Raw genomic sequence first — 12,859 nt, forward strand, 5'->3', positions numbered from 1 at the left:
CAACTCTGGCTGAAGATCAGGATGTCATCCAAGTATACCACTACAAATGAGTTGGTGAAGGGCCGCAAGATGTCATCCATTAGCCTAATGAAGGTTGTAGGATCATTCATCAATCCGAAAGGCATGACCAACAATTCGAAAAGGCCCTCCTTCGCTTTGAAGGTAGTCTTCCACACATCAAAGGGTTCAATTGGTACCTGGTGATATCCTCACTTTAAATCGATCTTGGTGAAATATTTTCCCCCCTTCAGTTGGTCCAGGAGGTCATCAATCCATGGGATCGGGTACCTATTATTGACAGTGATCTTGTTCAGCGCCCGATAGTCAATACAGACTCTCCAAGTCCCATCCTTCTTCTGTACCAACACGATCGGGCTCCCACAGGGCGATGAACTCAGACAGATGTGACCTTCTCGCAGCAGCTCCTGACTTTGCCTCTTGCTTTCATCGTTCTCTAGAATGGAGCACTGATAGATTGGTCCATTGGGCTCTTGCGTACCTAGGGTCAGATCGATGGAGTGCATGACTTGACAGTACAGAGGAACCCCTGTAGGGGAGGTGAAGATGTCCTCATACTCCTCCACAACCTTGTCCATCTATAGTTTTCATGCGGAGGGGCCATGTCTAGAGGTCGTGGCCACCATCTTCTTCTTTCCTTGAGGGTGTATCATAAGGAAAACAAATTTCCCGGTTTTGGAAATGAGCTTACTGCATTGTTTTATAGTAACCAAAGAGATGGCGGTAGGCGGTGCTACCTCCGGTATCCTGTACAAATTATTTCCCAAAGTAACAATAACAACACGGGGCCTTGATTCATACACAACATGTCACTTCCAAAAGTATGGTTGTCCTAATAATACATCACAAACTTCAAGGGGAGCAATGTCACACAATACCTCATCCGTGAAGGGATTGATGTTGTATGGGAGGTGACACTGCTGGCTCATGCGAAGATCCCATCCTTGGTGAAGCCACCCAATGGTGTACGGTTTTGGATGTGCTATGGTTGGTAAACCCAGCCGCTTCACAAACTCTGCCAAAATGAGGTCTTTTGGCTCTTGCTATTGAAAATGAACTGTAGCGGGGAGCCCTTTACCCACATCTGGGAGTGGAAGAGATGCTCCTCCTCCTCTGGATCTTCGGGTTCCTCCTTCTGGATCTTCGTGGTGGAAATGGTGGCATTAGGCTCCACATCGATAAACTGCTTCCCTTTGTCATTGCCCTTGTCAGGTTCTAACTCAGAGTTAGAACATGCATCTGATTCTGAAACCTTTAGCTCGGCCACCAGTGACTACTTGGCCCGACACTCACTTGTGTTGTGAGTGGAGCTCTTATGGAGCTCACACCACTTTCCTGTGTCCTCTTTTGGCTTCGCGGCGCTGTACTTTTCTTATAGCTTTGGTGAGTTGTCTTGAGCCGCCCCACCTTGGATTTTTTCTTTGTTCTACAATTTGGGGGCACCTTTCCCTTGCTTTGGATTCGTAGATCCAAAGTCTCGCTTCTTCTGTTTAAACTTTTTCTTGGCCTTGATGGCATATCGGTATGTCGTGTGGAGCGAGAAGATGTTCAGGAATTCTATTTCTTCCTGGATGTACTTGTGTAGGTAGCCATGGTATTTGAGTATCAAATGCTACTCTGAATCCTTGATACCCAACTTTGTGCGAAGGGTATGGAAGATATTGGTAAACTACGACACATCTTGGTCCCTTCCCTGCCACAGTGTGGTCCACTTTATGTATTGATCCTCATAGCTTTCAACAGGGTAATACTGCTCCTTGATGGCATCTCGGAATGAATTCCAAGTGGGTGCAGCCGAAAATAGTGAGCCGGTACTTTCATCCTTTTGCTCGCAGTAGGTTTCCCACTAGTCCTTGACGTGGGGGGCTTCTTTGAGAAGAGTGAAAATAATCTTTTCCCGACTAGAAAAATCATGAACTAAAAAATAACCCTCTAGCAGATTTAACCATTTATCGACGGCATCTGCATCTATCTAACCCTCGAATATGGGTATTTCAAAATTAACTTGTACCTTAAATGGTGTGGCATTTCCAGAGTAGCTATTGGAAGTTGATGCGTCGCCCCTGGGTAGCCACGGAAGGATCTGGGAAATTTGTCCATCATCATGTTCCTTTGTCGCTTGAGGGCTTCTTCGAGAAAGATTTTGATAGGATCTCCTGCCCCCTCATCTTTCTTTTCATCTCCCATGGAAGGCCATCGGGATTTGCGAGGCTGGTCTTGCAAAGGTTCGACCAGTTCAAGCCCTAACTCCTTATATCTCGATCTCGTTGGGGCAGAGAAAAATCAGACCGCTCTGATACCACTGATTCAGATTTAGACAGGAACGTAAAAAATTACAGAAATAACCATAAACATAGAGATGCATCGGAAATTACTTCATTTAATTAATGTAAAATACTGAAATATGCTTACAAACATAAATGGAAATAAACCAGCTAGGGCGATGGTAGCTTATCTCTGAGAAGAGATGTGGTGGCTACATGCCTCTGAACTATGTTACAATGAGGCTCGAAGGCCTATTTATTGTTGAGAAATAATGGAAAACCCTAAAAATCTAAAAAACCTAACCCTAGAAGATGAAATGCCAAACTGTGGGCCTCGTTTGGGTAAATTGGTACAACAACTTCTTGGTGTCGTAACTTTGGCATACACTCTTCATTTGACACGCACAATCTCTCGTTAGAAAGATCTATCCCAATTTTCCCAAAAAACGCTGTTTAGGGCCTCAAAATGGCTCCGAAAGTTCAGGACCCGAAAAACTGCTAAAAATAGTAAACTGTGCTACAATTAAGGAAACTAAAAAGCTGAAAGAAACAATGGTGGGGGTCCAAGTGGACTTGGAGGGTGGCCACCAATATCCACCTAGATCACATTGTATCTCAAGGAACATACCCTGCCCGGGTGTTCACAGGGCATGTCATTTTAGGACAACTCCTATATTGGAATAACATTCCTCATGGAATTTCCTCTTCAGCTAATCTTACCTATTGGATACCCTACCACATCCTCAAAGAGTATCCGAATCAATCTTAACTGCTTACCCAATCCTCCATTATTTCTTCACAACATGAAGACAAGAATGATGTGTTTATCTCTCCCTTTCAATTAGGGAATATATACTCATTCCTATAAAAGGAATATACCCAAGCTCCCCCTTATCCAGGGACCTGTCCAAGCTCCCTCTTAACTAGGGACTTGCTTCCAATATCAAACCTCTTCTATTTGGTGGAGATCATGGTTCTATCAACTTCTTGTAGAGCTCCTCATTTCGATGTCATGAACTTCATATTCTTCATCATGGATCATTCGTCTTCTAGATTTTCTTCGTAGGGCATTGTCCATCCATCACTTTCCTCCTACGAACCATAGGGTTGAACCAATAGTCATGTCATCCTTATTTTTCATTAGAAAGTGATCTTCTAGTTCACATCTAGATTTCCTTCATACAACTACCTCTTCCAAGTCATGTTTCTTTTAGGATCTTCCATCCATTCTCATGAGTGGTTTCTGTAGGTGACATCTACAACTCTCCTTCGTTAGCCTTGTATTAACCCAACCAAATGTTGTTCAAAAATAAAAAATGAACATAAAATAAAAGTTACCTTTTATGATGCCATTTCATCATGACATCTGCTTCTTGCAACATCAGTATCTTGCATATTCATAAACACATCTCCAATACTTTCAATGTCAAGGGTCTCCTTCCTTTACATACTTTATCAAAGTCTTTATACCTTCTCTATGGAGATGTCATATCAAATTCTTCTAGTTATCAGATGTTGATCACTTATATTAACATACATGACTATAGTTGCATCTTTTACGAACTCCACTTCATTTATTCACATATTTCTCCCCAAGAACTTCTATACATAGTTCCTTTTTCTTGTCAACCACCTCATATTCCATATGAGGTCATATTATGTTGATTTCATCTTATCAATATGTAAACTAGTTCAAGACATATTCCTTCATGCATATTTCTAAATAAAGATATCTTTCTTCTTTGATCATGCTCATGAGATAGAGCATTCGACCATGATATCTGCAACTATATGATGACATGAAATAAACTATCAAATGTATATATACCACTTTCCTTCTTTTGGTCATATAGAATTCCATTGGCAACTTCACTTGCTTAAAAGCACTTCAACCAATTTGGCATGCTGCACTCCATTATCAACATACCATCATCCTTTTAAACAATGGGATTCCACACAATGTGGAATTATCAGGGAGACACTTGCTTCTTCCAAGTATAGGTGAACCTTCTAATGAATATTTTAATGGATGATCTTGATTATCCTCATCCTACAAATGCTCCTTCCTAAATATGATGATGTATAATGACTTCTCTATCTTCTGTCATGCTAGATGAATTTCTTCCAATCATATATTTTTCCATGCTTTCAATGAGGATACCATGGGCTATTTTCTTTCCATCATAATAACTGCTACAACCATGTATACTTCTACTTCAGTTATCCTTTCAAGCTTCTATGATGTCATGAGCCCATTTTTGTTTTAATCGTATGCTTCTAGTATGATGTCATCTTCTAATATGATGCATCCTATCAATTCTTCCTATCATGGTAGATATCTTTTACAAAAATGAAAAGAACTAAGTGAAGGAGATTATCTCAGTCATAGAAGAGATCTTTCACTTACTCCTTCTTTGATCTCTTCTTCTTAGGTTCTTCCACTTCTTCGGTGACATGGGATTCATTCCTTTCTTTCCTTTTCTTGTTGTCCTTTGTAATTTTTAGACAACATATCTTGAAATTCCCATATTCCTAACATCCATAGCATTGGATCTTAGAGAAATCGATCTTCTTCTTTCTCTGAGTACCAAACTTTCTAAACTTCCCTTTTCTCCTAGCCATGGCAGTAGATGCTTGAACTTGTTCATTTGATCCTACATCACTTTTTGCCTTTAACCTTGTTTCTTCAATCTTACATAATGACCAAAGTTCACTTAATTTGGTGGATTCCTTCTTTCCATAGATACTTGATACAAATTTTCCCCATTCATCAAGTAGTGCATTGAGAACAACAATCGTCATTTCTTTGTCATACATTATTTCCCCCAACTCTTGTAGTTGGTCTCATATTTATGACACCCTCATAAGATATGAGGCTATCCCTTATTCCTTTGATACTTTCATCTTGTATAACTCATCGATCAAAGATATGACGTCTCCTGTAGTGATTACGAAGAATAATTCTACTAGCTTATCATAGATTTCTTTTGAATTCTCCAACTTTGTTACATAAGGGATAAGGGAATACTTGAGTGATTCTATAAGGATTATTTGAGCCCTTATTTCCCCTTTCATATATTTTGATAGAGCTTGATTTTCTTATTTTTATGGTTTGGTGATTGAATCCTTAACATGTCTAATAAGTTCATTCTCTATGAGGATCAAATATATCCTCTTCTTCCATGCAAGGAAATTTGAAGACCCAACCAATTTGTTACTCTCCTTGTAGAATGAAGTCATTTTGATAGTAGATTCAGGCATAAATATAAATTTACTTACTTTCAAGTGAATATGCTTCTTTTATGATGATATCTTCAACTTGATTCCTCTTTTGATTTCGATGATAGTTGATGATGATTTCTTCTTTTAATATGACAATACTTCTTCTTTTAGAGATACCCTTCTTCAAATATACTTGATATGTGATCCTTGCTTCAATGTGATGGAGATCACCTTGACGTATTTTGATGATGATGGAAACACTTCTTCTTAATTCCTTAGATGACTATGTAGAATGTGGAGACTTCAAGGTACTTCAAATGTATAGTCCTCCTTTCTTTGAGTGGAGGTAGGATCCTTGAGGTCTTCTTCTTTTTAGGATAAAGTGATCCTTTGGGATGAAAAATCCTCTTTGATTTTCCTTAGTTCCTTCCTTCAAGATGATGTGTGGAAGATATTCTTGTGCTTTGGCCCTTACGTATTATGATCTTGAATGTTGCCTCTTCTTGAATTTTCACCTTATCTCTTATATCATGTTGAAAAATCTAGAGTAGCTAGATTAGGTGATTTTTCTTATTTTGATAATTGCTTGTGATGTGTTATTTCATAACTTAATTGACTTCTTATTTCACTTGATTATAATTAGTGTTATTATCATCAAAAAACTACCAAACAATAAATAACAATGAGACAAGATGACATATGATATAGGCTATCAACTAGGGCCTAAACCTCTACCATTGAGAGGAAAACCCACAATAACTCTTCTCTTCTTATAGAACTTCAATTTATGAATTACATGACCTATGACCCTTGAAAAAGACCCCTCCAAGGCCAATTCAACTTTCCTTATTGTTGAGATTTCCTTACACTGCTTCCTGCAACATACTTTGACCTTCCAGTAACTTCGGCCCCAACAATTTCTACAACTTCGACCTAGCAACTTCATAGCTTCAACCTTGATGCAACTTCACAACTTCACAACTTCAACCTAGATGAAGATTCACAAATTCAACTTTGATGTAGATTCACAAGTTCGTCCAAGATGTAGCTTCACATCTTCTTGATGCAACTTCATAATTTAGACCTAGTAACAACTTCACAACTTCTTGATGCAACTTCAAAATTTCGACCTAGTTGCAACTTCACAGATTCTTGATGCAACTTCAGAATTTTGACATAGTTATAGCTTCACAACTTCTTGATGCAACTTCAAAATTTCTACCTAGTTGCATCTTCACAACTTCTTGATGCAACTTCATAATTTTTACCTAGTTGCGACTTCAGAACTTTGTTGCATAAGAGAGAGAGAGAGAGAGAGAGAGAGAGAGAGAGAGAGACCCAAAAACTTCGATTTTGTTTTCTTCTTATTTCCTTTGATTTTCATCCCTTTCCAGCTTATTTCTTAAGGAGATTGAATAGATTCTCTTGCTCTTTCACATGTATTGGATGTGTGTCCAAATGAGTCAAGTTCCTTCTATTTTATAAGCTTTCTAATGGGTACAAATTGCCTCCATGAGGCCAACTTGATCTTCCATGTAGGTTGAATTGTTGTAGCTCTTTAACAAGGTCTTGGATGGTATTTTATGGCTCAAATAAATATATTTACAATATGTAACATGCCCAAAAGGGTATTCCATACATGATAATGACTCAATTGACTTGTAGACTCAATGACAAGCCCTAGAAGCACCCAATGGGTGCTTGGCCTATAAATAAATTTCCCTTGAGCATGAAACCCATGTCTCAAGAATGAAAATAATAAATTTATTTTTTTGTTTATATTTAAATACATAAAATCATGATTACATATGTCATTATGAAGACCGAACCTAGTTACATATTTCAACACCTCTTGATTAGGGATGTATTCGTAATTGATCAAACGATACAAGGAAAATACTCACTTTGAAAAGTTCTAATAATAAGAGTATCATCATACACAATGCCAGGGATGTATATACCATAAATATCAAGGTATCCTCCCATCACATAGTAAGGTGTCATCAAGGAAACTTGCCACTATAGGTACCATCAGGTTACAACCCTAGTATCAATTCAACTGGATATAGACACTATCTAGGCCTCCATGCCAAGACACCAACCCTCACAGGGATCTAGGTATCATCAAGGTAAATATATCATCACAAAAAAAAGCTCCATATCATCAAGACCAAGATACCCTCCCACATCAGGATCTAGAAATCATCAAGGCCAAACTATAATTGAGATCTCATTACCAACTAAGCCAAGATGTCCTCCCAAGTACCATCATATAAGCATGCAACCTAAGGTAATCACCTCTCCCTTTTAACCAAATCAGATATATCCACCAATCCAAGCATGCTTATCAAATATTCAAAGTTCTCAAGGAAAGATAAAGACATCAACTACTTGTTCATCCATCAGAACATACTGTAGCCTCACGACCCCAACCAATACTGGTACTTATTATCAATATGATAGCATAAAACCTATGGCCCTCAACCATTCTGATGTTGCTTAGGTTATCACAATATCTAAACAAATCTTAATGGAAAATTCATTTTTCCAATCCTCTCAAGCAACACCAAACTTAGCCTCAACACTCCTTAAAACATTTGAGTCTTATTCATGACAAATCAAAATTAACCATCAATAATGATTTGGCCATTATTTGATCTCATACTTTCTTCATGGTCTTCATTAAATGTATGACTATTAGTTCTTGTGATCCAAGTGGATATTGGTGGCCACCTACCTATTCCAATTGGACCCCCACCATTGTTTCTTTCAGTTTTTTGGTTTCCTTAATGGTAGCACAATTTACTATTTTTGGTAGTTTTTCGGGTCCTAAAATTCTAGAGCCGTTTTGAGGCCCTAACCGACGCTTTTTTGGAAAATGAGAAAGTTATAGTCCTCAGATAGATCTTTAAAATGAGGTATTGTGCATGTGAAACGAAGATCGTATGATAAAGTTACGACCCCGAGAATTTGATGTACCAATTTACCCCAATAAGGCCCATAGTTTTGGCGCTTCATCTCCTAGGGTTATGTTTTTGGATGTTTAGGGTTTTCCTTTGTTTCTCAATTATAAATAGGACTTCGAGCCTCATTATAACACAATTAAAAGGTATTAATCCACCACATATCTTCTCAGAGATAAGCTACCATCTCCTGAACTAGTTTATTTCCATTCTGTATGTAAGCATATTTTAGTTATTTGATATTAATGAAATGAAGTTTTATTTCTGCTGCATCTCGCTATTTATGTTTGTATCTGTATTTTGTTACATGGTTGTATAAGTTTGGGTCAGTGGTATCATAGAGGTTTGCAATTTCTCTGTTTTTCTTTGCATGTCCCCAATGAGGTCAGGGTATAAGGAGTTAGGGCTCGAACTAGTTGAACCTTTGCAAGACCAGTCTCACAAACCTCAACGACCTCCCATGTCAGAAGAAAATAAATATGAGGGTGTAGGATATCCCTTCAAAATATTTCTTTAAGAATCCCTTGAGTGACAAAGGAACACTATGATGGACAAGTTTGCCTAGATCCTTCGATGGATGGCCATAGGTGACACATCTTCATCCGATAGGCACTCCGGAGGCACCACTCCCTTCAAGGTACAATTCAACTATGATATTCCCCTATTTGAAGGCCAGATAGATGCATATTCTATAGATACATAGTGAAATATGTTGGAAGGGTATTTTTCGGTTTATGATTTATCCAATAGGGAAAATATTACTTTTGCACTACTCAAAGCCACCCCCTACTTCAAGGACTGGTGGAAAACCTACCGTGAGTAGAAGGAATAGAGGGAACCCTCACTGTTTTTAACCACACCCACTTGGAACTCTTTCCATGACACCATCAAGGAGCAATATTACCCTGTCATGAGATATGAATATATGTACATAAAGTGGTGTTGAAAATGCAACAAGATGATGGAGCTTAGTGGAAAGGAGTCGCCTTCACTAAGTGGGCCCGCAGGCTATTTTTGGCGCAAAGTCTATTTTTAGACATATGGATCATGGTCTATGAGTTGCAGGATGCTATTTGTGGATGATTGGTCATGTTGGTAAAAATAGATGGATTTCTATTTTTAGACATATGGGCGGAGTCTATTTTTAGACTGCCAGTCTAAAAATAGAATAGTCAAATATTATTAGCTCTTAATAATATTTGGACTATAAACATTATCTTGTCCTCTTGGAGCACTTCAGTTCGAGCTACGGATGTGGCACATGCAACTGCCAGAAGGAAATACGCTTTTCTTATGGGTCAGTTGAGCTATTGCATGATGGACTTTAGTTAGAACTCAAGTGATTGAGTTTGGTGGAGTTGATTGAGGAGTTGATGGAGTTGTGTTCAGTTTGACTTAGTTGAACTAGTTGTATTTAGTCTAACTGCAGAATACACTAGTGATGAGTGATGTGAATTAATTATTAATTAATTCACTAATTATTAACTCATAAAGCAACTAAAGAATACATCAGTTAACTCAATGCATGGACAGTTCAGTGGAGACAGGTGTTAGAGGTGGAGACTACTATCAGTTGTGACTATAGCTGTGCATGAGATTTGCACAATTAATGATGGAGATTTCCAATGAGGATTGCACAGTACAAGCCAAGGGAAAAAAAGCTTGGATCATTCCTATTCTCACATTGGATTACGTAGTAGAGGCAGACAGACAGCGGAGGAGATTTGAACCTCTGAATTGATTCAGATCTGAACTAGTTTTTGTGTAGCAGGTGGAGATAGTACTGAGTACTTGTGAGGAGTATTGTACTATGTATTGTTACATGTTCTCTATCATTATAATATACAGATAGTTGGGGTTTTTAGCTGTATGATTTCCCCAGTACATACTGTGTTGATATGTGTTATTGATGTTTCAATGTGCGCATGCGATTGTTTCTTAATTCTGCAAAATTGATGATCAACGTAGAGGAGGTTATGTATTATGCATGCATTCCAAAAATAGTGTATAATCGGGATAATCTCTGTGAATAAGTGTTATATTATTCAAAATTTCTACATGGTATCAGAGCAGAGTTGATCATCAGATCTATTATTCAGAAAGTGATTACATTTTATTTCTTCAGGCGGAGTCTGTAATCGGGCCAGGTATCCTCTGGATTCATCCTTCTTTTGGAAGGTGAGATATCTGGTAAAATCCCATATATTCAATCTTTGTACGAGAAATACTTTGTTCTCACGAATTTTAGATCAGAAGCGGTTGAGTTTTGAGCTGGTGGAATTCGAATTTGCAGCAGTGTTTTCTTGGTGTCAAAGTTGAAATGTCTTTCAACGGATTGCGATTGGAGTATGCTCTTGAAGGCAGCTCGAACTATATTGCATGGAAAGACAGGATGGAGGCGGTGTTAGATGACAATGGGTTGAAGGAGTTCATAGAGGCTGAGGTCCCAAAGCCTACTAATGCTGCTCACGTTGAGGCTTGGCAAAAGAAGACAACAAAGTGTCGAAGGATTCTGTTGGAGGGCGTGAAGGATCACATTGTATCCAGCTTGCATGGAAAGGCTTCTCCATACTTGATGTGGAAAGCGTTGACAGATCTATTCCAAAGCAAGAGCGACCAGAGGAAGTTGGCGCTCAAGGATAAACTCAGAAACATTAAGTGTGAGAATGGAGACAGTATGCCCAAGTATCTCACGAAGTTCACCCATTGCTGGGATGAGCTGGGAAGTGTGGGGGTGATTGTCGATGATGAGGACTTGGTGAGCTTGGCTCTCCTTGGTCTTCCGAAGAGTTGGCATTCCTATCAGGACTCTGTCAATGGTCAGGAGAAATTGCCAGGATGGGAGAGACTTTGGTCGGATCGTGTGCAAGAGGAGATCAGGCGGAATACCAGGGACAGATCTTCATCAAAGGAATCTGATGAAGAAAATTGCGCTCTGGCTACCAAAGCAAAGAAGGGGAAGGAGAAGGGTTCTCTTTCCGAATCCAGTTCTTCCAATGATGGGAAGAAGGTTGACAAATTAAAAGTGCGATGCTTTCGTTGTCATGAGGTGGTCCATTATGCTTCAAATTGTCCACGCAGGAAATCCAAGAAGGGATCTGGGGAAGGATCTGAAGGTGAGGCACTTGCTTCACAGTTTGAGTTGGATTTCACACTCTTTGCATGCATGGTTTCATCCATGGTGGGAAGTGTTTGGTTTCTTGACAGTGGAGCTTCTTTCCACATGACCGGTGACAAGAGTTTGTTCAGTACTTTGGAGGAGAAAGATCTCCAGATACTCATAACGATGTGTAATGATGAGAAGTATAGTGTCTCAGGTGTAGGCACGGTTATTTTTCAGAGGGAGCATGGAGCTCGCCTTACCTTGACCGATGTCAGGTATGTACCAGGACTGAAGAGAAACTTGGTGTCGATCGCAATGCTAGAAGACAGAGGCTATGATGTAGTCTTCAGTAAGGGAAAGGTTTTCCTTGAACACATCATCACTAGACAGGTGAAGTAGATTGGTTCACGGGGCAAGAACCTGTATGCTTTTGAGGTTCAAGATGCATGCAAAGCCTTGAGCAGCGAGGCAACTGATGGAGACTTGGTGGTTGAGAGGGAGCGTATATTACCTCTCAACATGCAGAGCCAGAATAAGTCTCAGACGATTATGGAGGAGCCACAATTGGTGCAACAGTTTCAGGAGGTTGTGGAGCAGCCACAACAAGGGAAGTTGAGAGGAGATCGAGTAGAAACATCTACTCATGCAGAGACCTCCAGTAGGGGAAAACTTCGAGCCAGGTGGGCTGAGGGATCACATGAAGCCATACCTCTAGGTAGGAGGTGGGGCGATATAGAGTGATCGTCCCAAGGAGGAAGGGCAGGATCCTTGAAGTACCCAACCTCTTGGATGAGACCTTGCTACAGGAGCCCCGATGTGGAGTAGAAAGAATTGGCTGATTGGGTAGAGATAGATGCAGATGGAGCGGAAGAGAGAGTGATAGTGTAGGGAATCCCAAGAGAGCACATAGCTAGCAGGCTGCAGCAATGTGAGAGGCACAAGTGTTTTCCACAGTGCTAGGTGGCACAGAGAAGTGTGCAATGGTGCGAGATGCATGGAGATGTTGCAGTAGCGCAGATGTCAGAGAGGGAGCACTTGTCAACAGCAGGTAGAGCTTCAGCATCATAGTATGTTCCTAGCCCAACAGAGTGGTCAGTTGGGAGTGTTTTTGTTCCAAGTGTTGTTGGAGCAAGTGGACCGGGCAAATGTGTTGCATGCAGAAAATTCCAGAGTTGCAGGATAGGGGTTGCAAAAAATCCATATCTTGTTGAGAGGGAGTGTTGAAAATGCAACAAGATGATGGAGCTTAGTGGAAAGGAGTCGCCTTCACTAAGTGGACCCGCAGGCTA

Source organism: Pinus tabuliformis, chromosome 6 (genome assembly GCF_031772625.1).
Source record: "Pinus tabuliformis cultivar Carrire ecotype Pingquan chromosome 6, CPIR1, whole genome shotgun sequence".
In the NCBI taxonomy this organism is placed as follows: Eukaryota; Viridiplantae; Streptophyta; class Pinopsida; order Pinales; family Pinaceae; genus Pinus; species Pinus tabuliformis.